Source organism: Tursiops truncatus, chromosome 12, assembly GCF_011762595.2.
Source record: "Tursiops truncatus isolate mTurTru1 chromosome 12, mTurTru1.mat.Y, whole genome shotgun sequence".
NCBI classification, from domain to species: domain Eukaryota; kingdom Metazoa; phylum Chordata; class Mammalia; order Artiodactyla; family Delphinidae; genus Tursiops; species Tursiops truncatus.
This window is the reverse complement of record NC_047045.1, coordinates 14,139,318-14,163,919: the sequence shown is the minus strand read 5'-3', so window position 1 is coordinate 14,163,919 and position 24,602 is coordinate 14,139,318. Positions and strand designations below refer to the sequence as shown.

Below are 24,602 nucleotides of genomic sequence, written 5' to 3'. Positions count from 1 at the left end.
TGTGGGTCTGTTTCTGTTTTGTAAATAAGTTCATTTGTATCATCTTTTTTTTAGATTCCACATATAAGTGATATCATATGATATTTGTCTTTCTCTGTTTGACTTACTTCACTTAGTATGATAATCTCTAGGTCCATCTATGTTGCTGCAAATGGCATTATTTCATTCTTTTTTATGGCTGAGTAATATTCCATTGTGTATATACATATACCACATCTTCTTTATCCATTTATCTGTCGATGGACATTTAGGTTGCTTCCATGTCTTGGCTATTGTAAATAGTGCTACTATGAACATTAGGGTGTATGTATCTTTTTGAGTTAGAGTTTTCTCTAGATATATGTCCAGGAGTGGGATTGCTGGATCATATGGTAACTCTATTTTTTAGTTTTTTAAGGAACCTCCATACTCTTCTCCATAATGGCTGCACCAATTGACATTCCCACCAGTAGAGTAGGAGGGTTCCCTTTTCTCCACACCCTCTCCAGCATTTATTTGTAGAGTTTTTGATGATGGCCATTCTGATTAGCATGAAGTGATATACCTCATTGTAGTTTTGACTTGCATTTCTCTAATAATTAGTGATGTCGAGCATCTTTTCATGTGCCTGTTGACCATATGGATGTCTCCTTTGGAGAAATGTCTGTTTAGGTCTTCTGCCCTTTTTTTTTTTTTTTTTTTTTTGTCGGTATGTGGGCCTCTCACTGCTGTGGCCTCTCCTGTTGTGGAGCACAGGCTCCGGACATGCAGGCTCAGCAGCCATGGCTCACAGGCCCAGCCACTCCGTGGCATATGGGATCATCCCGGACCGGGGCATGAACCCGTTTTCCCCTGCATCGGCAGGTGGACTCCCAACCACTGCGCCACCAGGGAAGCCCCTTCTGCCCTTTTTTGATTGCATTGTTTGTTTTTTTGATATTGAGCTATATGAGCTGTTTGTATATTTTGGAAATTAATCCCTTGTTGGTTACATCTTTTGCAAATATTTTCTCCTGTTCTGTACGCTGTCTTTTCGTTTTGTTTATGGTTTCCTTTGCTGTGAAAATGCTATTAAGTTTAATTAGTTGTTAAGGGCTAATGCAGCTGGTGACTTTAAGTTGAAGCCAGTGCTCATCTACCATTCCACAAATCCTAGGGTCCTTAAGAATTATGCTAAATCTACTCTACCTGTGCTGTATAAGTGGAACAACAAAGCCTGGATGATAGTACATCTGCTTGCAACATAGTTTACTGAATACCTTAAGCCTGATGTTGAGACCTGCTGCTCAGAAAAAAAATATTCCTTTCAAAATATTACTGCTCATTGACAGTGCACCTGTTCACCCAAGAACTCTGAAGGAGATGTGCAATGAGATTAATGTTGTTTTCCTGCCTGCTAATAGCCCACGCGTCAGGGTGTAATTCTGACTTTCAAGTCTTGTCATTTAAGAAATACATTTTTTGATGCCATAGCTGTCATAGATAGTGATTCCTCTGATGGATCCAGGCAAAGTAAGTTGAAAACTTTCTGGAAAGTATTCACCATTCTGCATGCCATTAAGACTATTCATGATTCATGGGAAGAGGTCAAAATACCAACTTTAAAAGACATTTTAAAGAAGCTGATTTCAACCCTCATGGATGACTTTGAGAGTTTAAGCCTTCAGTGGAGGAAGTAACTGCAGATGTGGAGGAAGCAGCAAGAGAACTACTATTAAAAGTGTAGCCTGAGGATGTGACTGAATTTCTGCAGTCTCATGATAAAACTTGAATGGTTGAGGAGCTGCTTCTTATGGGTGAGCAAAGAAAGTGGTCTCTTGAGACACAATCTGTTCCTGGTGAAGATGCTGTGAAGATTGTTGAAATGACAAAAAAGGATTTAGAATATTATATAAACTTAGTTAATAAAGCAGTGGCAGGGTTTGAGAGAATTGACTCCGATTTTGAAAGAAGTTCTACTGTGGGTAAAATGCTATCAAAAAGCATTGCATGCTACAGAGAAATTGTTCTCGAAAGAAAGAGTCCATCGATGTGGCAAATGCTGCAGCCATTCCACTTCGGTGACCACCACCATGCTTCGTCAGCAGCCATCAACATCAAGGCAAGACCCTCCACCACAAAAAAGATTACCACTCACTGAAGGCTCAGATGATGCTTCACATTTTTTAGCAATAAAGTATTTTTAAATTAAGGTATGTACATTGTTTTTTTAGACATAATGCCATTGCACACTCAATAGACTATCATGTGGTGTAAACATAACTTTTACATGCGCTGGGAAACCAAAAAGTTTATGTGACTCGCTTTATTACGGTGGTCTGGAACCAAATGTGCAATATCTCTGAGGTGTGCCTGTAATTTTAAAAGGCTATTTTAGAATGAGGTCATTTTTATGTGTTCTTTTAGATACCTAACACACAATGTAGGTCTAATAAATAGTACATAATTACCTCTAGGGAAAAGTTGCATTTTAGATATTCGTTTTCTCTGCCACAGAACAGAATGTGAAACTAAAGCAAGAAAGACAAGGATTTATACAGCAGTCCCAGCTGTACACTTAACATGGTGCTGGAGTATTATGATAAATGTCTTCTGTTTTGCGGGAGATCAAAACAGTCCTATCAGAGATCATTTTCAGACTTTTAGCAATATTCTATTTCAGCTCTGTTTTTAAGAGTGTACGTGCTGTTATATGGATGATTATGGAGAAGCAGAAAAAATGAGGTTTAAAATCCCAGAGGATTAGACTTTGGTAGCTTATTAAATCAATAGCACCCGGAAGACTGTACATGAAATGATTTCCATACGTAAAACCTGTTGTTTTGTACAAGGTGGAACACATCTGGTGAGGAGCAGACCTACCTGTTACCTCTGGATGGACGTAGCTACCTAATGTGTGGGGCCTTGTGCAAAACAAAAATGCAGAGCCCTTTGGAAGAGTTACAGCAGAACATGACACCAGGTCTGCAGGGCTCTGTGTGACTGAATAGGTCTCATGCCCATGAAGCCAGCCCTTCCTCTGGCTGTGCTTGCCCAGGGTGCCAGGGAAGTGTTCTAATCCTCCAAGTGTTACTCATCTTTCTCCCTGTTTCACTAATGATGCCCATCAGTCTATCTTGTGCACTTATATCCTCTCCCTGGTAAGATACCATTGCCCCTAAGGTATCAGTCACTATAACCTCCATGGGTGTGAGTTTTGTAGATGCTTACAGTTGAGAGCAGGTTTTATATATGGTAAGATGGAGAGAAACTAGGAGTGGGAGAGAGAGGAAGGGTGGGAGGCCACAAGAGGCTGCCTGGGCATGGCATGAGGATCTTGAGTACATGTGGAAGGAGGTACGCTGTTGAGGGGGATCCCTGAAATGGCCTAGTAGGAATGGAGTGAAGAAAAAATGTTTTTATATTCACTGTTTTACATGGATTTTATGTTAGGTCCTTTTCAGATTGAGAAGGTGAGTTTGGGTGTCTGTATGCATATGGTAGGTGGTTGTAAACTGCAGGGATTAAAGATGAAAGGAAATCCTCCTTTAGCTACAGATTCTGGGTTCTTCTTTTATGCTTCAACAGAACCTATAGCAGTTTGCTCACTCTCATGCCTAGCAACTCCAAAGATGGTTCCTGGGAAAAGCTTTCACCCTGCCTTACAATACACCTACTCATTACTTCAAAGCAGACGTTGGATGTTTTTAATGTGGGAAAACAGGGAATGACCTCAAATTTTGTAGTGAAGCATCAGTTATCCATATACCTGTGGGATGTACAAATCATGTTGATCTTTTCTGTTAACATATAGAAAGGCAGAATATCAGTTACCTGTTATCACTATAATGCTATATAACAAGCAACCCAAAACATCCCAGTATTTTGCAACAATAAGCATTTATTTAATGCACGAATCTGTGATTTCCCTGGCCTGGGCTGGGCTTCGCAGGGCTTACTCATGTGTCTGTTGCAAGCTATGCAGGGCAATTAGGCAGCTCTGCTGTGTTTGGTTAGTCTTGCCCCCGTGACGGGGCGTTGGCAGACTGCTGGTTGGTATGGATATTCTTATCCCAGTGGCTAACTTGGCTTGATTCCACGTGTCTACTGTCCTCTAGTAGACTAACCTGGATATTTTTTCACGGCAATGGCAGAGGAAAGATGTGGGCAGAGTCATAAAAGTACTTTTTCACGCTTATGCCTGTGTCACGTCTGTTAACATCCCATTGGCTCAAGCAAGTTGCAAGGCCAGCCTAGATTCAAATGGTAAGGAAATTCAATCTTCCTTTTTAGGGAGCAAAACTGTAAAGGCACATGGCAAACGATGTGGATAAAGAGAGTGAAGAATTGAAATCATTTATACAATCAATTTACCACAGTTGCTAATTTGGGCACTTACCAGTTAAACTAATAGTCTATCAAAAGTCTTGCCAAGACTATTAATATTTAGAGTAAAAGGACATGCTAAGTTTTTTTTTTCCTTTGTATTTTTTAAGGTTTATCTTCGAATCAAGTTGGGTCACTCAGAAATATTATACCTGTACACCAGTTTTAAATACATTGTCTTTTAGGCCCAATCCACCATTCTGTGCCCTGCTTTGTGAAACTGTGGATGAACCCTATAAACATTTCTCCTTTGACAGCTGCCTTGATGCTAATCTGTCAATACAAGATGCTGGAAGGACCCTATTGAAGTGATGGTGACAAAAAGACCCTCCCTTTCCAGGCTCCAGTACTCAATCCATTGTATTCATCGTGGAACTCAGTGGGTCAGCCTGTAGATGGCCCGTGGGACTGGCCTCAGGGGCCCTCGTGGACTGGCTCCTGCCTCCCACCTAATAGCTGTTTCTGTGGCAACTCTGGCCACATCCTCAGGTATCTACCTCCTTACCTGGCTGGGACATTTGTACGGACCAGATTCCTCTCCCGTGATGTGGTAGCTCTACCCTCTTCAAAGTCCTTAGTTCTTCATTGCCTCCTTGCTTGCATCTCCTCAGCCTAGTAGTTTCTTTTCTGCAAGTGCTATATCTGAATCCCTTAAACCAGAGGTTGGCAAACTCTGATCAGTGAACAAAATAAGGGGATGTCTACTTATCAAATAGTTAAAAATTCAGAGTTAGGATAATAGCTAATTATGGGAAAGCTGTGGGGAGGCAAGTACTCTAATGCAAGGCTGTCACGAGTGTGCTGACTTTGGGAGGTCAGTATGAAATATATTATATGTAATTATATATGCAATATGTAATGAAGCCCTTACAATGTGCATATACTCCTTAGCTCAGAAATTCATAAAATAATGAGGATGTTTGAAGACTTACATACAGGTCTGTTTATTGCAAGTCTACAAAAACTGGGAAAGCTTTAAATATCCAACAGTTGGGACTGGCTGAATAAATTGTAGCATATCCATGAATTAGACTACTTATGCTCATGTTTGAGAATTACATTTATTAACATGGAAAAATAGTCATAATGTGTTTTAATTCTTGTGCTTGTAACAAAATATATTTTACAATATTTACAAAGCTGGGATTGGAGAGATTTTGCTGTCTTCCTCCATTTCTTCATGAGTTTTTCAGGTTTAAATATTTTTTAAGCTCCCTGTTATCCAGTATTAAGTGATGTCAATCCCTCTATCAGTAGGTCACCCAGTGAAACCCTACCTTTTCTTATTGTTAAGAAGGCTTTTCATCTTCTCCAACTCAATATGTGGTCTTTATTTAATATTTGTTTATATCCATTGTACTGGTCCTGCTCATGGGGTAGAATCCCAGGTATCTCCTTGGCATTGAGTTATCATTAAAGCCTGGCTTTGGTGTTTTGGGAAAGATGCTAAACATCAATGGATACCAAGAGCTCACAAGAAGATAGAGGTGATGGTCAAACACAAGCATCTTCAAATTGGGGATGAAGTTTCCTGACTTCTTTCATTTCTCCTGATAAAGATCCCACCCCTGTTATATAATATAAAATACAGAGTTATAGGGGTGGAGGTGGTATGGACAAGACTTGGGAAGATTGGGAAATATTATTCTGTGGGAGGTGGTTTCTTGAGATACATGTATGTCATAGTCAAAAACCACATCCCTTGAGATTGGCTGTTGGTGTCACTGTCTGCCTTCTGAGGCCTCTTTAGCATCTCCTAGTCTTCCTCACCTCAGCCAATACAGAAGCCACACCTACTAAGGGAGAGAGATCCAGTGTGGGTGATGGTGTATTTTATCTAAAGAAGGCCGAAGAGGCCTCTTTAAGTGATAGAATTATGGATTTTTTTCCTTTGTGTTTTAAAATTTTTCTACCATAAATGGGTAGTGTTTGTGTAAGTGTTAATAATAATAAAAGTAATAAAAAGGTATTTGGGGTTAAAAAAAAGCCTCCATTCAAAGGAATATATCTGAGGTAGAATTTCATGGCTTCTGAATTGCCTGTCTTCCTTCCAAAAATCACAGTGCTTAACTGACTACCTTTCCCATCTATGAACAAGGACAGAGTTTATGAGTATGAAAGGCAGAACAGTATGCAGTCCTGAAAAATCTTGTTTATCCTTGAACTGTCAGGGACACAGTAATGCTCAATTCTAGGGGTCACTACTCACATGTCTTTCACGTGAGCAATGCCCCATTGGGAAATGTAGAGCTGCTGTGCTCTCCCGTATATTAATTTACTTCTAAATTACTTATTTAATCTGTCAAGAAGAAGAAGAAGACCTAGGGGACATTCTAGATTGCTTCATAGTTTAATGGGTTAAAACAGTTTCTCTAAGAGCTATATTAACTTTGACAATTGACTAACTGTCCAAATAGAACAATTTAGTTCTCTAAACCATTTTTCAATTCTTGAAGAAGGTCAGCGTCATTTATTTGATTTCTTACAAACTGGGACTCCTGGTATTAAGTTAGGGGAGGCTTATTAAAATAAATTGATTTAGAATTGTTTAAAGTTTTTGATATGTGTGGTTGGCTCTAGTGTCTTCTAGGTATTGGATTAAATATTTTAAATGGAAAATTTTGGTTTTAGTCTGTAGGGTATATAGTGGACATATCTTTGGACAAAGCAAGATTAATTAAAATATTGTTGTTATATTTTTTCAGTTCTAATCCTTGGAGTTTTGAGAGTGAAAATGTGTATGACTTCCTTATCAGAAAGCCACAACTTGTTACAAGTCTGAGTCTCACTGCTTCTAATTTCTTTGTGTCTCATATTGACATTAATCTGCTCACACAGAGAGAAGGCTGTCTGGCACTGTGGAAGGAACCCTGGCATGGAGCCCTAAGATTCCTGTTTTATTATCTGTAAAATGAGAACAATGAAGTCTCTTTCTCTGACCCTCATTCTTTTGCTTCCCTCTTTCCCTTTTAAGGACCCTTGTGATTACACTGGGTCCAACTGGATGGGTAATCCAGGATAATCTTTCTACTTTTACATCAGCTAATTAGTAACTTTACTTCCCTCTGCAATCTTAATTCCCCTTTGCCATGTAAACGGACATATTCACAGGTTCTGGGGATTAAGGTGGACACTCCGGGAGAGCATTATTCTGCCTACTGCATTCAAACTGCTTTATCTACCGATCTGAGGTTCTAGAATCATGTGAAGAGGCAACAGCTTCACAGAGACAGTCTCCCATAATTTTGTGAGGTCAATCAAATTCATATAATAAAATCTTTCTCTCTTTCTCTCTCTGTCTACACACACAAACACACGCACACGCACATACAGATACACATCTCCTAGGGGCTCTGTTTCTTAGATTAAGCCCTGATTGATGTAGAACCCTTTATATATTCTTAATACCAGTCCTTAGATATGTTTTGGAAACATTTTTTTCCCCCCAGTCTGATTGTCTTTCCATTTTCATAATGATGTTTTTAGATAACAACAGTTTTTTTTTTTATCTCGGTGAAGTAAAATTTATTGGCCAGTGACTTTTTTGGTCTGGTCTAAGAAATCTTTGTATCAAAGTCATGAAGATATTATCCTACCTTTTTCCAACATGGTATAAGCTACTGGTCAAAGTTTTTTTTTAAATGGATTTTCAGTTGTTCCAATACCATTTATTAAAATGACCTTTCTTTCTTCATTGGATTGCTTTAGTATCTTTGTTTGTTTGCGCTTTTTTGGTTTGTCTGTTTTGGCTGTGCCATGTGGCATGAGGGATCTTAGTTCCCCGACCAGGGATTGAAACTGTGCCTCCTGCAGTGCAAGCGTGGAGCCTTAACCACTGGGCCACCAGGGAAGTCCCGCTTTAGTATCTTTGTTGGAATTAATTGACTATATCCACATGGGTTTATGGCTGAACTCTATTCTGTTCCATTGATTTGCTTGTTTACCCTTAGGTCAAGATCACACTGTAATGACTACTATAACTCTATAGTAAACCTTGAAATCTGGGAGTGTAAATCTCATAACTTTGTGTTTTTAGAAACTGTTTTGGCTATTCTAGGTTCTTTGAATTTCCATATGAATTTCAGAACGAGTTTGTTAATTTCTTTAAAAAAATCCTCCTGAGATTTTGATTGGACCTGAATTTGATATGCAGATCAATTTAGGGAAGTATTGGTGTCTTACTAATGTTGCTATGCTATAAACATATAAACATGTATCTCCATTTATTTGGGGTTTTTCTTAAATATTCTCAGGAAATGGTTTTTAGTTTTCAGTGTAGAACTTTCACACATCTGTTATTAAATTTATTCTTAAGTACTTTAAAGCTACTGTCAATAGTATTTTAAAATATTTTCTAATTGTTTGTTGCTAGTACATATAAATGCAATTTATTGTTGTATACTGACCTTGAATCCAACAATCTTGTTAAATTCATTTGTTCTAATTTTTAAAAATAGATTCCTGGATAAAATCCAAAGCACTGACAACACCAAATACTGGCAAGGATATGGAGCAACAGAAAAACTCATTCATTGCTAGTGAGAATGCAAAATGTACAGCCTCTTTGGAAGACAGTTCGGCAGTTCTTTGCAAAGCTAAATGCAGGCCTACCATGTGATCCGGCAGTTGCGCTTCTAAGTGTTTACCCTCAAGCCTGCACATGCATGTCAGTAGCTTTCTTTAGAACTGCCAAAAACTGAAAGCAGCCAAATAGACTCCAACAGATGAATGGATGAACGAACTGTGGTACATCCATACAATGGAACATTATTTAGCAATACAAAGAAATGAGCTATCACCCATGCAAAGACATATAGGAAATGTAAATTCATATTGCTGAGTGAAAGAAGTCAATCTGAATAGGCTGTGTTTTCTGTGATTATGACTATGTGACATTCTGGAAAAAGCCAAGCTATGGAGGCAGTAAAAAGATCAGTGGTTGCCGGGGGTCTGTGAGAGGAAAGGGGCATGTGCCATGCAGACCTCAGCAGCGTGATGGCAGCGGGTGGCCGGGGGAAGGGGTGAGGGTGGAATGGTGGCCATGAGGTGGAGGGAGGGGGCTCATTAACCTCTGACCGGAAGTAATAGAGTCTCAGGCCTCGTGGTGTATAGCTGTTGCAGCTTAATTTTGAACTATAGAGGCTGTGGTTTTAGCAGTGTGTTTGGGCCAAGTGGAGCCTTGTCAGATGACAGCAAGCCCCAGAAGGTTCAGGAAGTAGGTGCAGCTGATGCAAAGGAGGAGGTTTTTTCCCCTTTCAGTATATAGGACTTTTAGATATTAAGGCCTAGAAAAATTATGTGATGCTTGTTCTGTAAAAGTCTACAGGTCAGGACTTAAAACTACAACTAAGTTTCACGAGTGGCTTAGAGCACTGATATGTGTATTTCTAGCAGCCTGAGGTAGGTGGAGAAGAGAGGTGACTTCAAATCTGTTCCTCTTTATGTTGTTTTCAAGTCATTCTGGGCCAAGGGAGGATCATGCAGAGAGACTGACTGTGTTGTGTGTGCCTTGTTGACAGTCTTGTAGGGGATATTCTTCCTATCACGTGGCCTCAGTCGACTCTGGGTTTGTTAGTTACATAAGCCCTGATCATTACTTTAGAATTTAACACAAATTGTATCTTCATCCATAAGTGTGGGATTAAGTAATAAAGAAATAAGTAACATCAACGTTTCTGGTTCTTAAGAAGATGATGAATGAGCCAGGGTGGTTGGCTCCCTCCCCCAAATCAACCTTGGAGAAACTACAAAATCAAGAGGTAAAAATGAATTCAAGGAACTAAAAACAATGAAACCCCATGAAGAAATCCTTGTGAGGCTGAAGTCTCTGTTCACTTACTATGTATATAGAAGGTAGATGGCTGCAGCCCAGGGTGGAGGGTCTTAGTAAAAGGATTTGTTGGAGGAACACAGTGGATAAGATAAACAATAGAAATCTGTGGAGGGTGATTATACAGCCTAAACAAATGTGGGGAGATAGATTCCATAGGCCTACCTGGTTTCATACCCTGAGGCAGAGGCTATAGCGCTGGACTCAAGGCTCCTGGTCACAAGAGTGTAGTAAACACAGGGCTCAAAGGGGAAATGGAAATGAAGAGGTTTTGAATGTACAAGAAAGTTACCTCAGATAAGACCCGGTGACTAAGGCTGACGCCACTGTAAATTTCTAAATTTTGCAAGAACACAGTAATATCTCAAATGCCAGTTCTCTGAGAAACAGGTGGATTTTCTCTCCAGGTATAGTAAACATAATGTCATTATTATTATGAGAATTAAATGCAAAGATGCAACTAAAGTGCTTAGCCCTGCGCTAGGAAAACAGGACTCAACAAATATTAGCTGTCACTTAAAATTATTTTCAAGTTTAATCTGGGGGGTAGCGTACTCCGTGAGTGGTCAACTGAACTCACTTGATAAAACCTCTATTTTGCCAGTGTTTTTCTTCAATATGACTCTCAAAAGAAAAAGTCTTATTATAAGGCAAGAAGAAATATGATACCTATGAAAATGATATATTCTTGTAGAAAAATCTATGAACCTACAAGCAGAAGTACCCAGGAAATCCTTTTGGGATTTGGACATAAATGATACTGTTGGAGAGTAGCAGAGACTGCTTGGGCAAATGAACGTGTGTGATGTATTCTTGAAATAGATCACAGAAATTGCACAGAGGCAAGAGATAATGAAGGCAGATCTTTTCCTTATCTGGACATCTATTAGTTGGCTTATTTAGTTAAAATCAGACACTACTTTGACAATTCATTTTTGAAGGTATAAAAGTGATAAAGTGAATTGCTTTGCTGGGCCTAATTCTGGCCAACAAAGAGCTATTTGCTGGTAAAATGGAAGTGATTGAAACCTTAGGATAAAGCAGCTTTTTATTATGACAATTTAAAAAACTGCAGAAAAGTGAGTGATTAAACAAACATCCATGTACTTATCACCTGGATTTAATAATTATTCACATATTGCCTAGGGATCAGTTCCTTCTCTGGGTTTCTAATACTGCCAAATGCCAATATGGAAAACATTAAGTTAGCAATAATAGTTTGATAAGTCAAAAATAAAGGAATGGAGCTATTTATCAGGATAGTACCTCTTCTTGATATTATGCTGCACCTAGTATTCATTTTGCAGTTCTTTTGCCCATTATGAGTGAATTCCTTTCTGAGTTTTTCATGAGTAATCTTCATGTCTATAATTTCCCCCTTTGAAAAAAGTGGGTGGTCATTCATTCTCAGTGGGATGCACTATTTTTCAATATAGGGAAAAGAACATTTCAATTAAATACTTTGGATCTGAGAATTCCATACAGAGAAAAGTGAAGCAATCGATGGTTTGACTTATTGATATGGAAAGTAATGATTCTGAGAAATATCTGTCTATATACAGTGCAATGGTAGGGTGACTTCTACTTCAAAATAATCTTGAATTTGTAAATAAAATAGTATTTCACCTTTATATGATACTATTCCTTCCAAGAGCTCAAAATTTTTTCAAATTTATTTCTCCATTTATTTTCATCATAGCTCTGTGCTGTAGATAAGAAGGGATAGATATAACTTAATGATTAATATTCTGAAGGGAAAATGTATTTTGGGGATATTTTATTTGAAAGTCAAGAGAATATATCTTATTGTTTCTTACCAAGAATTGTAAAGACCATAAAATATATTGAAACATATAAATATATGTTTATGGTGTAGGTATCCCTTTTTTTCTTGAAAATTTATATACTGATGCTTGTAACCCATAGGGTAGAAAAATGAAACACATAAAAATACTGTATGCTTTGTTTAATGACTGTAGATGATATATGTCACTATACGTCTGAAGGCCAAGCATTTGTCTATCACAAATCCAGGAAGCATAAAATCAGCTTAAATATATGCCTTGGTAAGAGTAGTAGAGAGGAAAGAATGTTAGCAGGCTTGAGGGAGTCCTGTTAGATACTAACAAGAAAGATCATTAAAGCTGTTTCAGACAATACTCTTAATAGTTTCTGACAATTCGAACCCTGTGCATGTAATTCTCATTGAAATGTGTTTGAAATCATATCTTTCACTGAAGGATATACACTAAAGTATTATTAGGTGTAATCTATTCTTATAGGGATTATAGGTAATTTTATTTCCCTATTTATATTTTCTAGTTATTTATTCCTTATTTTTTTACAATAACATTAAGAAAGAGAAGAAATACGTTATTTTTAAAGTTTTTCAGTACAATTTATTCTTCCTACATTTTAATTTACATTTATTAAGTATCTTAGAAATATTACATTCAAAGTAATAGAGCTCCAGAGAGAGGCCATTAACTAAGAGGGGAACAGTCTCAGCGTGCCAACTTCCTAGTTAGCCTGCTCGCCTCCCCACTACACATATTTGCCTTCTGTTGGTTATTACTAGGTAATTATCTTCAAGATGTGGCTGAAACTTGAATCTACATCTGGCATCAGGCCAAGTCTGTGAATCCATGAATATAGGCCACCAAATGCATTTAGGGTACAGCCTGCTGAAGGTTCTTTCTTGACAGTCAATGATGATGAATGTGGAAAGACTGGCTATTCTCTTGGGAGAAGAAAATGTACTCCACCTTAAGTGACAGCTACAGTTTTCTAACAGGAAAAACAATCAGCAAAGGGAGAGAGGATCCATGATAAGGAGGGAACATACTCTGAGAATAGAGTAAGTACAATATATACATAATGGAATAAATAGTGAGGCTGCTCCTGAGTCCAAACTCTTATTTTTAAAAGTCTGATAAAAATTTACTCAATTACATTTTATACAGTAATATTCAGTGAGCTTTGTCCAAAAAGGCTATGTTTTAAGTTTGTTTGTAAAAGTAACAAAAGCTTTATCACTCAGTCTCCGGTCAATAAGAAAGGAAGAACACCTGGCTAGAAATAACAATAAATAATTTCACACAAAAGGCCAGGTGATATAAGAATAGTATATTAATTAATATATTTTCTTTGTATTTACAATAAATCAATTTGTTAATACTGTGATAGAGAAAATAATCAGTCCACATTATGTAGTAGAAACAGGCTTTGAGGATGATCAGACCTCTCACAATAAAAACATACAAGGATTCTTCCACAGCTAAAGTACTTTTCAACATGACAGTGTTGGGTGAAGGTAAAACTGACAGAGTACTTTACTTTATGTCCTAGAATCCAGGAATCGAGGATATTACCAACCATTAAGCAAGCAGCAAAAAGCTGTTTAGTTTTTCCAGGACTATTTAAATATAGTAGTTACCATATGAGAATTTAATTTTACTTTGAGATATAGAAAGTAAAAACCCTAAATAGGGAAACTGCACTAATCAAAAGCAGCCCCAAACAAAAAAGCCATCAACAGAAATGAAACAAGGCATTCTTACATATCATGCATAAGAAGGATAATTACATAATACATGCTTTAATGACCAGACTAATAATAATAAATGAGGTAAATTTTACAGTCATTGGAACAAATAAACTATATTCAACCACTTAAGTGTTGTACCGACACTGCTTTTGTTTCAAAATATAAAGGAATCTAATTAATCTAACATCTAAAAACTGCATACTTTGAATGTTCGCTTTTTTGATCCCCTTTTGAGATAGTAAAGGGGTACTGTGTAACAAAATATTATCTGAATATTAATTATCAACACCAATATGATACAATTATCATGTAATTGCCATTCTGTATATGCACAGTGGAAATATTTTGAAAGCTAGGAAACAGATGAAAACAGACTGGTCAGAATTTTAAATTTCAGACTAATCCATGATAATCTAGAACAGAAGACAAAAATAAAATTCACTAAATAGATATAACTTGATATCTTTTCCAAATTCAGTAGTCCACTAAGATGCAACTTCTAAACAAGTCTATTACCTCAAAGGTAAAAAGGAAGAAAATGCAAATCTCTTTTGAGCTTTAGTTTTCAAGTTTATGCTCTAAACGAAGGCCAACAACAGTCAGAACAGCAATATTGTATCTTTGCTTTTGTATTTGTTCTATTTTAGTTATAGTGTGGAGTAGAGAGAAAAATATTAAATTATCAAGTAAAGGGTAAGGATTTCTGGCCAGTTCATGAAATATATTGGGGTAATCAGTTGGGTCAAGAATTTCCTACTATGCTGCTACATTTATTATCTATGGCCAAGGAATAGTAATTTAGGAGATGTCTATCATAACTACTGACGGCACTTTTCATGGTATACCAATTTCCATTTTTACTTCTCTCCTTTGCCACTTAAATGCATTATTTTAACCACCTGATCGGAAATTTTATTTTACAAATTCCTGTTTCATTTACTGAAGAAGTGATTTTAACACATAAATCTGCCAATCCTGAGAGATGATGATGTTGATGATGATAGGAAAACTAAAACCCAGAGGATTATTCACTCAAATTTCTGCTTTAGTTTTTTTTGGAAGATCGCTGGCAGAATAGAAAAAAGAGCCAAAATCATTAGAACAAATACTGAGTTCCAGGAAACAGCTTCCCCTGCTGTTGTAAGCTGGTACAGTGTTCTGCCTTAATTGCTACGAAAGAGGGAGATGCAACACCTCGAAAAGTGCCAGTAAAAAGAACTTTCAATGGCACGTTTATCACAGGAGACATGAATAAACCAATTAGGCAGAAATGGTGTTGTTCTCAAAAATAAAATGTGGTTAATGAGATGTTCTCTGTGACGTTCAACCTACTGTGACCATTTTACTGCTTTCTCAGTTAGGTATTTATATACAACCGGCCTCCCGACTAAAGAGGGGAGCATATAGCAGAATGAGGCACCGAGTCCAGAACACAAACAAACAAGAAATAAGGCTAGTGGAAAGGGATAAAGAAACCCTGAGAGTGTATTGAGAAATACAGAGCCCAGAATAGCAAATATTCGCAAGAAAATATATGTAGCAAAATAAGCTTTTTAGAGAAAACACACATATGAAAAAGTAGAGAACAATCAAGTGCTAAACTGTCTCACTGAGAGTGCAGAGAATGGAGAGATCAGGATGGAGCAGCCTGAGATTTTATGAAAGAGATGAGATTTGAGCTTGGCTTTGAATGAAGTGTGATTAAGGAGCCTTGAAAGTCAGGACATAGAGGAACTGATTTTATTCATCATCAGTCTTGACTGGGAAAATTATGGGGGAAATTCTGTCTTAGAATTAGTTTGAATATTCTCCGTTGAATAGGGGGCAAGACTTGGGGAAGAGTAGTAGAGGAGACTGGTTGTCCCTGATTTCTAGTCTCTGTCTCTCTATAGCAGGAGAACCCTGGGATTTTTTTTAGCTGGACACATGGCCATCCATTTCCCAGCTTTCTTTCCACTGAACCATGGCCACGTCATTATGTTCCAGCCTGGAAGTTGTGAGGGAAAATGATTTGTGATACTTCTAAAGACATGTCCTTAAGGGAAGGGGCTGTACTGTTTATCCCTCCTTCTTCTATCCTGCTGCTGCTCTATGGGAGAGGGAAACTATCTTCTATCTTTTTAAAGGTATGTTAGCTCAGGTTTGTATTTCATGCAGCTGAACCTATACCCTAACTAATAAAATTTGGTATGTGAAAGTAGAGTACTATATGTAACAGAAACGTAACTAGGTGCATTTATTTGATAGTTTCAAGGATACAGACATTGCAGAATGTAAAAGGGGGTCACATTTTTTATGGTGTGGCAAAACAGTGGCAAATGTACCTCTGACACTTGGATGGATAGATTATGGGCCAAGTGAGCCAATAACTCCAGCGGAAATGGGGGAAAAAAAATAAATGTCTGTTGGCTGCTTCTGACCTCTTTTAAAAGGCCTGGCAACAAAGAGGAGAGCTCAGGCTAGAACTAGCTGGTTTGCAAGTAGAAATGGAGGGAAATACAACTTTGATGAAGGAATTGGTACCTGAGGCAATCTCAGATGACTGGGGTTCTGGTAATTTGGGGCCTCACAGGGCTGAAGAAATAAACTGATTCTGTAATACAAATTCAAGCAATTATAGAACTGTCAGTTTTAGCAGGAGATAGGAATAGGGCCACAAACATTTTCAAGCACCCCTGTTAGACTATGGGAACCAGTCTGGCTGTGAAGATGAGATTAACGGTGTTGCCTTGTCCCCAAGTCTCAGCTGGCTTCCAGTAGCTGCCACTGCCCTAGGCAGGGTACAGAGGTTGTAAGTGAAATGTCAGTCCTCAAGTCTTGAAGCAATTTTTTGATGAAATCTTTGGCTGAGTTCATCCCTTGAAAACTAAAAGATTAGAATCCTAGTAAGTTTTTGAGGGAATGTTATTACCAAATTATCCACATGTCAGGGCTGCAAAAGCCTGTGATTTTCTTTTAACCTCTAAAGCAACTTGCAAATCTTCAAACCTGCATTGATGGGAAGTAGGTTGTGAAAGCTATGTAGCCTCACTTCAGAAGTGTCTAAGGAGGATAACGGACAAGAAAGAAACCCCTGGAAGGCCAAACCAGAGGCCTGTGAGAAAAATGGACAAGCAGACAGAAGAACTGAGGCCTTCTAGATTGGCTAATGGAGACACTTATGAGCTCTGGGAATTTGTACAATATAGGCTCACTTTTTTTTTCAAATTTAAGATTTGTTTTTTAAAGTATACATATTATATAAAAGTTTTATCTCATGAAAATATGCCCCATATTAAATAATTTTTAAGATACATAATTACTTATGGGTAATGTTTTCAATCTAGTTTATCCATTATCATAGTCCCTGAACCTGCCTTTGTTTCCTCTCCTAAGGCTCAGTGCAGAATATAACTTCCCCCATGAGGAGGGGCAAGAAATCAAGGGTACTAGGAAGACCAGTCTCAGTTATCACTGATGATGCCAAGAGGCACTTAACACCATGACCATGTTATTTAAACGTAAATTAGAAGATAAGCTATATGAGTGAACTTCTTGAAGTTTTTCATGTAAAGTGTATTGTATGTCATCAAAGATATTTGATAATTGGGTAGCTTTTATTGTGATTATCCTGTACCTCCCCTACCACTGAGTATATTGGGTAAGACAACTGCTTTTGTTGTTTTGTTTTTTTGGTAAATAACTAGACCACATCTGGACCTGATATAAAGGAGGGCATATCACTGAAAAAAAAACAAACAACAAAACCTGGATTTTGAGCTGATGCAGTAATTGGACACAGCCTTGAGGTGGTGTCCTTTGAGGTCTAGGTGAGTGTGTTGCATATATTGGAAGAAGTATGCTATGCCACTCAGGTCTCCTTTTAAGAGAGTTTCTCAAGCAAGAGGTGCAGTCAACAGCAGCACCTTTGAGATCCACCAAACTCTTGGAGCAGAGGACACGCTCTCCCTCACTCTCTGGGTGACTCTAGCCAGTGACTGAGCATGGTGGGGTTCTAGGTGTGGCCATTGCTGCCCAACATGAAACTCATGCAAAGGGCAATTTTTGCTTTGTAACTTCCTGTGGGGCTGGCTAAGAGTTTTTTGAGTGGGTACCATAGTCTGGGCTCTTCCTATCCAAGCCTCCTTCTTTTTTCCTTTCCTTTCACAGGCATCAGATCTACACTGAACACTGAAAGCTTTTTGTGCCTACTCCTACACCCTCTCCCCTTTGTCTTTCACAGGCTTCTCCACCCAAAACATCTCTTGCCCTTCTAACTCTGCCTTGACCACTGTTTCCCGGAGGGCCAGAGCCAACACAGGCGCATATACATGTTCATTCACTGTAGAGTCAAGTAACAGCCAGTATTACATGTCCTTGTCTGTGGGATACAAGTTATTACTACTCCGCCACTCAATGGAGAATGTTCTTCGTATCACGTTAAATAGATTCTCCTTTTTACACTTCAAGTGCCTTTGTTTTATCCTCAAGTTTTTCCAAACTCCCATCCATATTATTTATTCTATATATTCTCAAAATTTCCCTGAGTCTTTCTATCCCAACCCTCTGTCTCCTGGCTCCCGTCTCTACGAGGACTCTCTAGGACAGCTAGAGTGTGGCCATCACTTTGCTTCACTGCTCTCTTGAGTTGGGAATGACTATTTGCGGGGGGGGGGGGGGGGGCATGGCCTTCTTTCTTTGTTTTGATGGTATACTTTCCTATTTTCTTAAAATACATTTTCATGCCTAAGAAAGATTGCATTTAAGGTAAACTTCTGGGTCCTCGCATGTTTGAAAACGTCTTACTCTGACCTCATGAATGATTATTATGTTGGCTTTAGAAGTCTGGGGTAAAAATCATTTTCCCTGGGAATTTTTAAGGCCTTCCTGTATTGCCTTTCCACATCCTGTGTTCTGATGAGGTGGCTAATATCTTTGATTTTCACTCCCTTGTCTTTTCTCCTGGGTAGCTTTTTGGATCATTTCTTTATACTCAGAGCTATGACATTTTACCAGGACGTGTCTAATCCTGGGTGCAGAATGAGTCCTTTTGGTCTAAAGATTGACTTAATCTTCAAGGAAATTATCAATTAGTGCTTCTGTGATAATTTTTCCCTCAATTTTGTTTTCTCTTTCTGGAATTCTTACTTGGACGTAAAATGTCTTGAAATAATCTTTCGAATCTGTCATCTTTTCTTCCATGTTTCAGTCTCCTTGTATTGCAATCGGGGAGAGTTCTTTAGATTTATTGTCTAACTTTTCTATTGAATTTTTATTTGGGAATCAAATTTTAATTTCCAAAAGTTTTCTTGTTATCTGATACTGTCTTGTACATACTGTCTTGTAGTTATTTATGAATGCAGTATCTTTTTAAAAAGTTAATATTTTCGGGGGAAATACATTATACATTCAAGAGTATTATTATGTACTTTAAATATATAACAAAATGAATCCCCATGTACCTATCACTCCAGGTAAGAAAGGAAACAGCAGCACTATAGAAGCCCCTGTGTTCTCTTCTTTAATCACATTCCCTTCCTTCCAGAGGTAGTTCCTGCACTGAAGGTTGTGTTAATCATTCCTTTTCTTTTGAAAATAGTTTTATCATCTATGTATATATTCCTAAGCATTGATTATTTAGCTTTGCCTGTTTTTTAACTTTATAAACGGATTTCCACTGCATGTTTTTCTTTATGGATTGTTTCTCTTGATTTTGGGATTCTTATTTACCAACAGCTTCCATTCTCTGTTCTTTGCAGTTGACAGTTTATATCTTTTAAAGAAAGCATTATTATCATTTTAATGAAACTTCAGCAGGGGAAGGAGGTAAATGTGCACGCTTAGTCTGTCATATTAAACTAGAAGCCTAGAGGAGATTTCTTTTTAATAGCATGTGAATCATGCTATTTTAGTAATTCATACTTGTTCTTATTGGCATGTTAGCATATATATGTTTATTATATGTGATATATATGAAGGTAACAGTTTAAAAATATTTTATCATTAAAAGATGTGAAGTAAATGCTCTGAAGGAGGTAGTGGGATGTAACAGGGCTTGGGATCGATCAAACCAGAGTTAAAATCCCTATTCCACCACCTGTTAGTTGAGAGATATTGGGCAAACCACTTAGCTTCTAAAACTCCCAATTTCTCCTTTTGTAAATGGGGATAAAAATACCTACTTGGAGATGGGGATTGACATGTATACACTACTATGTATAAAATAGATAACTAATGAGAACCTACTGTGTAGCACAGGAAACTCTACTCAGTCCTCTGTGGTGACCTAAATGGGAAGGAAATCTTAAAAAAGAGGGGCTATATGTATACGTATAACTGATTCACTTTGCTGTACAGCAGAAACTAACACAACATTGTAAAGCAACTATATTTCAATAAAAATTAAAAAAAAATACCTACCCCAAAGTGTTGTTTGATAATTAGATGAGGTAGCGTACGTGAAGGATTTAACCTAGTGCTCAACATAAAGTAAATACTCAATAAACAAAGTTCCTGTTCTTCCCTCTCATTAAAGAAAAGTGAAGCTTTTCTGTCCTAAGAAATCTCGTAAGCAGGGCTAGTTTTATGTCCTGTGCAGTCACACCAGGCTCTGTGCTCAGAAGGACCCACGTTTGGTTTAATGCTCTACTGTCCCTGTCTTGATATTATTAATGATTTTATCTTTGAGCTTATGTTATGTAAGTGAAGCCTGGGGCGATGGAGCATGTATATGAGCAGAAGAGGTAAATTTAATATGTTGTCCACCTTTTCTTACCACTCCATTCACATAAACTGCTCACAATGAGCACAGAATTCCAGCAAATGCATGATGCATGGGAGTTTAGTGAGACTCAAACAAACATAAGGTAAGTTTTATGTCTATGACTAAGTTGGGGTGACGACAGCCCTGAGAACACACTTTTTTTTTTTTTTAAATTTTTTGGCTGTGTTGGGTCTTCGTTGCGGCATGTGGGATCTTTTTGTTGTGGCACATGGGCTCTTCGTTGTGGCGCGTGGGCTTCTCTCTAGTTGTGGCGTGTGAGTTTTCTCTCTCTAGTTGTGGCATGCAGACTCCAGAGTGGGTGGGCTCTGTTCTTTGCCGCACGCAGGCTCTCTAGTTGAGGCACGCGGGCTCAGTAGTTGTGGTGTGCGGGCTTAGTTGCCCTGCGGCATGTGGGATCTCAGTTCCCCCACCAGGGATTGAACCTCTGTCCCCTGCATTGGAAGGCAGATTCTTTACCACTGGACCACCAGGGAAGTCCTGATAACACACCTTTTTTGAACTAGAATTTGTTTTGAATGCCAAAGGAAGGTAATGGTTGGGAATTCCCTGGTGGTTCAGTGGCTAGGACTCTGTGCTTCCACTGCAGGGGGCTGGGTTTGATCCCTGGTTGGGGAACCAAGATTCCGCAAGCCACGTGGTGTGGCCAAAATAAATAAATAAATAAATAAACGGCAATGGCATTCTAAGAAATAGAAATGTCTGTGGAAACCTCTATTGGCTGGCCCTCTGCTAGCTAAGTCCTTATGCTAGAAGTGATAATATAGAAATGGACAGTTATTTTTCTTTCAGTCCTTCTTTACTTACTAGTAAACCAAATGTAGAGTGTTGGTAGAATGTGCTGGTACCAAGAAATGAAATAAAAACAGTTGAGTTAGTTTTGTTCAGTGTTTCTACTTCTCTGCTAGAATGAAGTACATATGCATGTATGAGCTATGAAACATGAATTATGTAATTTCAGTGATTCTGCAACCAGTTAAGTCCTCTTGTGTTTAAAAACTGTTATTACATAATATAAGTATGAAGAGTAAAACTCATAATAATTAAAAAAATAAAATTTAAATAATAATTCAATTTATTAATTTATAATAATAATTTAAAATTTTAATTTTTGTTAACTTAGATGACATTAAGTAGCAAATAAAAAACACTGTAACTAGTCAAAAGAAAGACTATGGAAGAAAGGAAAAAGCTTTACATTTTAGTAACTTCAACAGCAATTTTATCCCCAGTATTTTGAAAAAGGAACTTGTGCTTTCATTTTACACTAGACCTTACAAATTTTGTCGTCAGCTCTGCTCACAAGAACATTTACTGACTTTCAAAGCCTGCTCTTTTTTAAAATTTTTATTTATTTTTAATTTTTTGGCTGCATCTGGTCTTTGTGGCATGGGGGATCTTTCGTTGCGGTGTGCGGACTTCTCTCTAGTTGTGGGGTGCGGATTTTTCTCTCTCTAGTTGTGGTGCACAGGCTGCAGGGTGTGTGGGCTCTGTAGTTGTGGTGCGCAGGTTCCAGAGCGCGTGGGCTCTGTAATTTGCAGCACGTGGGCTCTCTAGCTGAGGCACAAGGGCTCAGTAATGGTGGTGCGTGGGCTTAGTTGCCCCGTGGCATGTGGGATCTTAGTTCCCTGACTAGGGATTGAATCCGCGTCCCCTGCGTTGGAAGGCGGATTCTTTACCAGTGGACCACCAGGGAAGTTCCTTAAAGCCTGTTCTTTATCAGCACAATCTGGAAAATGATAGCTAGTAGGTTGGGTTTGCAATTTTCTTTTATGGCAGATGGAGACAATATCATAGGGCACAATCTACTCTTGCTTTAAGTAATTAACTGTTTTTGCTGAATTGGTGAGTCCAGAGCCAAATAAGCCTGCTTAAATGGGAAAAGTGGAAAAGGGAAGAGACAGTAAATCTTTCATTGGGCTTCAGTGGTTTTAGGAGAAGAAATTAAAAAACAAGATTGTGTGGAGGACATGCCAAACGTGAAAGCTTTGGGGGCTATTTGACTCCCTTATGGAAAGGTTGTGTGTGAATGTGCTTAGAAGGATCTAGAATCCAGCATCACTCCAGGCTTCTGCCACTGTCCCGCTAGGCTGATAGATACTTGGTGGCTGGAGACAAGAAGGGAGAAACAAAATTGAATTGAATGGCTGAGTTGTTTTTCTTTTTCTTTTTCCTTTAAATTCATGAGAAAGAATTCATATGAAGTTCATCATCTAATTAAAGACCAAGGAGTAACTGATGACCTTAGTGTGTCAAATTAAATCCATTTTTGTATTTTTAAAAATAGAGTTTGTTATATTTAAAATAATTTTTACAGATAAGATGCTGTAAAAGAGGAGAGCAGCCAAGATGAAAGCCACTGATAGGAGAAAGACAAGAAAGATTAAGGATCCTGTAAGCAAGGCTGAAGGGAAATTTCAGGGAAGAGTTTTAGGGAGGTTTTTCTTGTGATTACTTATTTCTCAAGAGACCATAAGGGTGATGGATGGTTTTAGAACTTGAGCCATGATGCCTGATTGTGTTATATTTGTTTCCCTTTAGAAAGACATTCAAATGTCACAGCAGTCTGTGTCGTTTGACTACCTTAAAATGGGTAGCTGCCATTAGGTGGCAGTGTTTGCATGTTTGTGCAGTCGAGTTGTTTCCAAGAATGTTATGTTAAGCATCCAAAGAAAAGGATTAAGAAGTCAAAGAAAACCAGTTTTGTTTAAAATACACACATACACAAGCACCTACAAACACTTCTTTATTCAGACATCAGTGCTTTCGATATGGTTGGCATATGGATAAATCCAGAGTCTACAGGAAACATTAAAAGACAAGATCTACATATAAAGCAAGCAAGAAAGTAAAATACTGCCTTTTTTAGATGCTGCCACTTCCTTTTAATTTTTTCTTCTTATTGACAATTGCCGTTTATTACAGTGTTAATATTGCTGGCCTGTTCTTAGTCTTCACTTAGACTATTGAGTCCTTGTAGGGTCTTCGCTCTATGAAACTCTGGAGGCACTTTCTTGCTAGTCTGATTGTTTTAATAACTTGTATGGTGTAAGTCAGCAAGAAACAAGGTGCTTCAGAGCTAAAGGCTTCAGACTGCTTAACTGTTTTTTTTCTAATATCTTATTATTTTAAAATATTTATTTATTTATTTTTTGCTGCATTGGGTCTTCGTTGCTGCATGGCTTATTCTAGTTGCAGCGAGCGGGGGGCTACTCTTCGTTGCGGTGCGCGGGCTTCTCACTGTGGTGGCTTCTCTTGTTGTGGAGCATGGACTCTAGGCATGCAAGCTTCAGTAGTTGTGGCACGTGGGCTCAGTAGTTGTGGCTCGTGGGCTGTAGAGTACAGGCTCAGTAGTTGTGGCGCATGGGCTTAGTTGCTCCACAGCATGTGGGCTCTTCCTGGACCAGGGCTTGAACCCATGTCCCCTGCTTTGGCAGGTGGATTCTTAACCCCTGCGTCACCAGGGAAGCCCTAATTGTTGAATTAATAACTTATCTTCCTATATATCTTTAAAAAAATCTCTTTAATTATGGAAGTAGTCTTTCTTTTTACTTATTTTCCACAGATAAAAACTGAAACTTCAAAAAAAGAAAGATGGGCAAGTTTTGTACATCTTTTGCATTGGCAGCTGTGTAAGATAAAAGAAAGGTAACTCACTGTGAACACATTTTGGCTCCTGACGATCATCACTTTCTTTTCCCTGAAAGCTCATGGATAGTCTTTTTTTTTATTATTTGACGATAGTAGTAATAACAATAATAACAAACAATTTATGGTGCTTACTATGTGTCAGGCATTAGGGGCTTTACACGTAGGAATCCATATAATCCTTGCAACTACCCTATAAAGTATTTACTAGTGTTCTCATTTTACACTCAAATAAAATGAAGCACAGCGATGTTAAGAAATATGCAGAGGCCACACATCTAGTACGTGGTGGGTGCAGGGTTAGAACTCAAGTTGTCTGGTACCACTGTGCTGTGGTAGTTGCTTTCTCAACTTTTAGCTATAATTTTATAATTTCTATATCAATTTATATTGATAAATTTTTTAAATAAAATGAAGTGTTATTGTCATATGATGTTATTACATTTGATTTTAGTCTTTGTGTTCTGGTTATA

General features: G+C 38.1%; 1 pseudogene; it reads right to left on the bottom strand.

Annotated features, from left to right (window-relative positions):
* Window positions 1-14,721: 14,721 nt before the first annotated feature.
* LOC117307540 (transmembrane protein 41B pseudogene) lies at window positions 14,722-18,902 on the bottom strand (annotated as a pseudogene).
* Window positions 18,903-24,602: the final 5,700 nt, after the last annotated feature.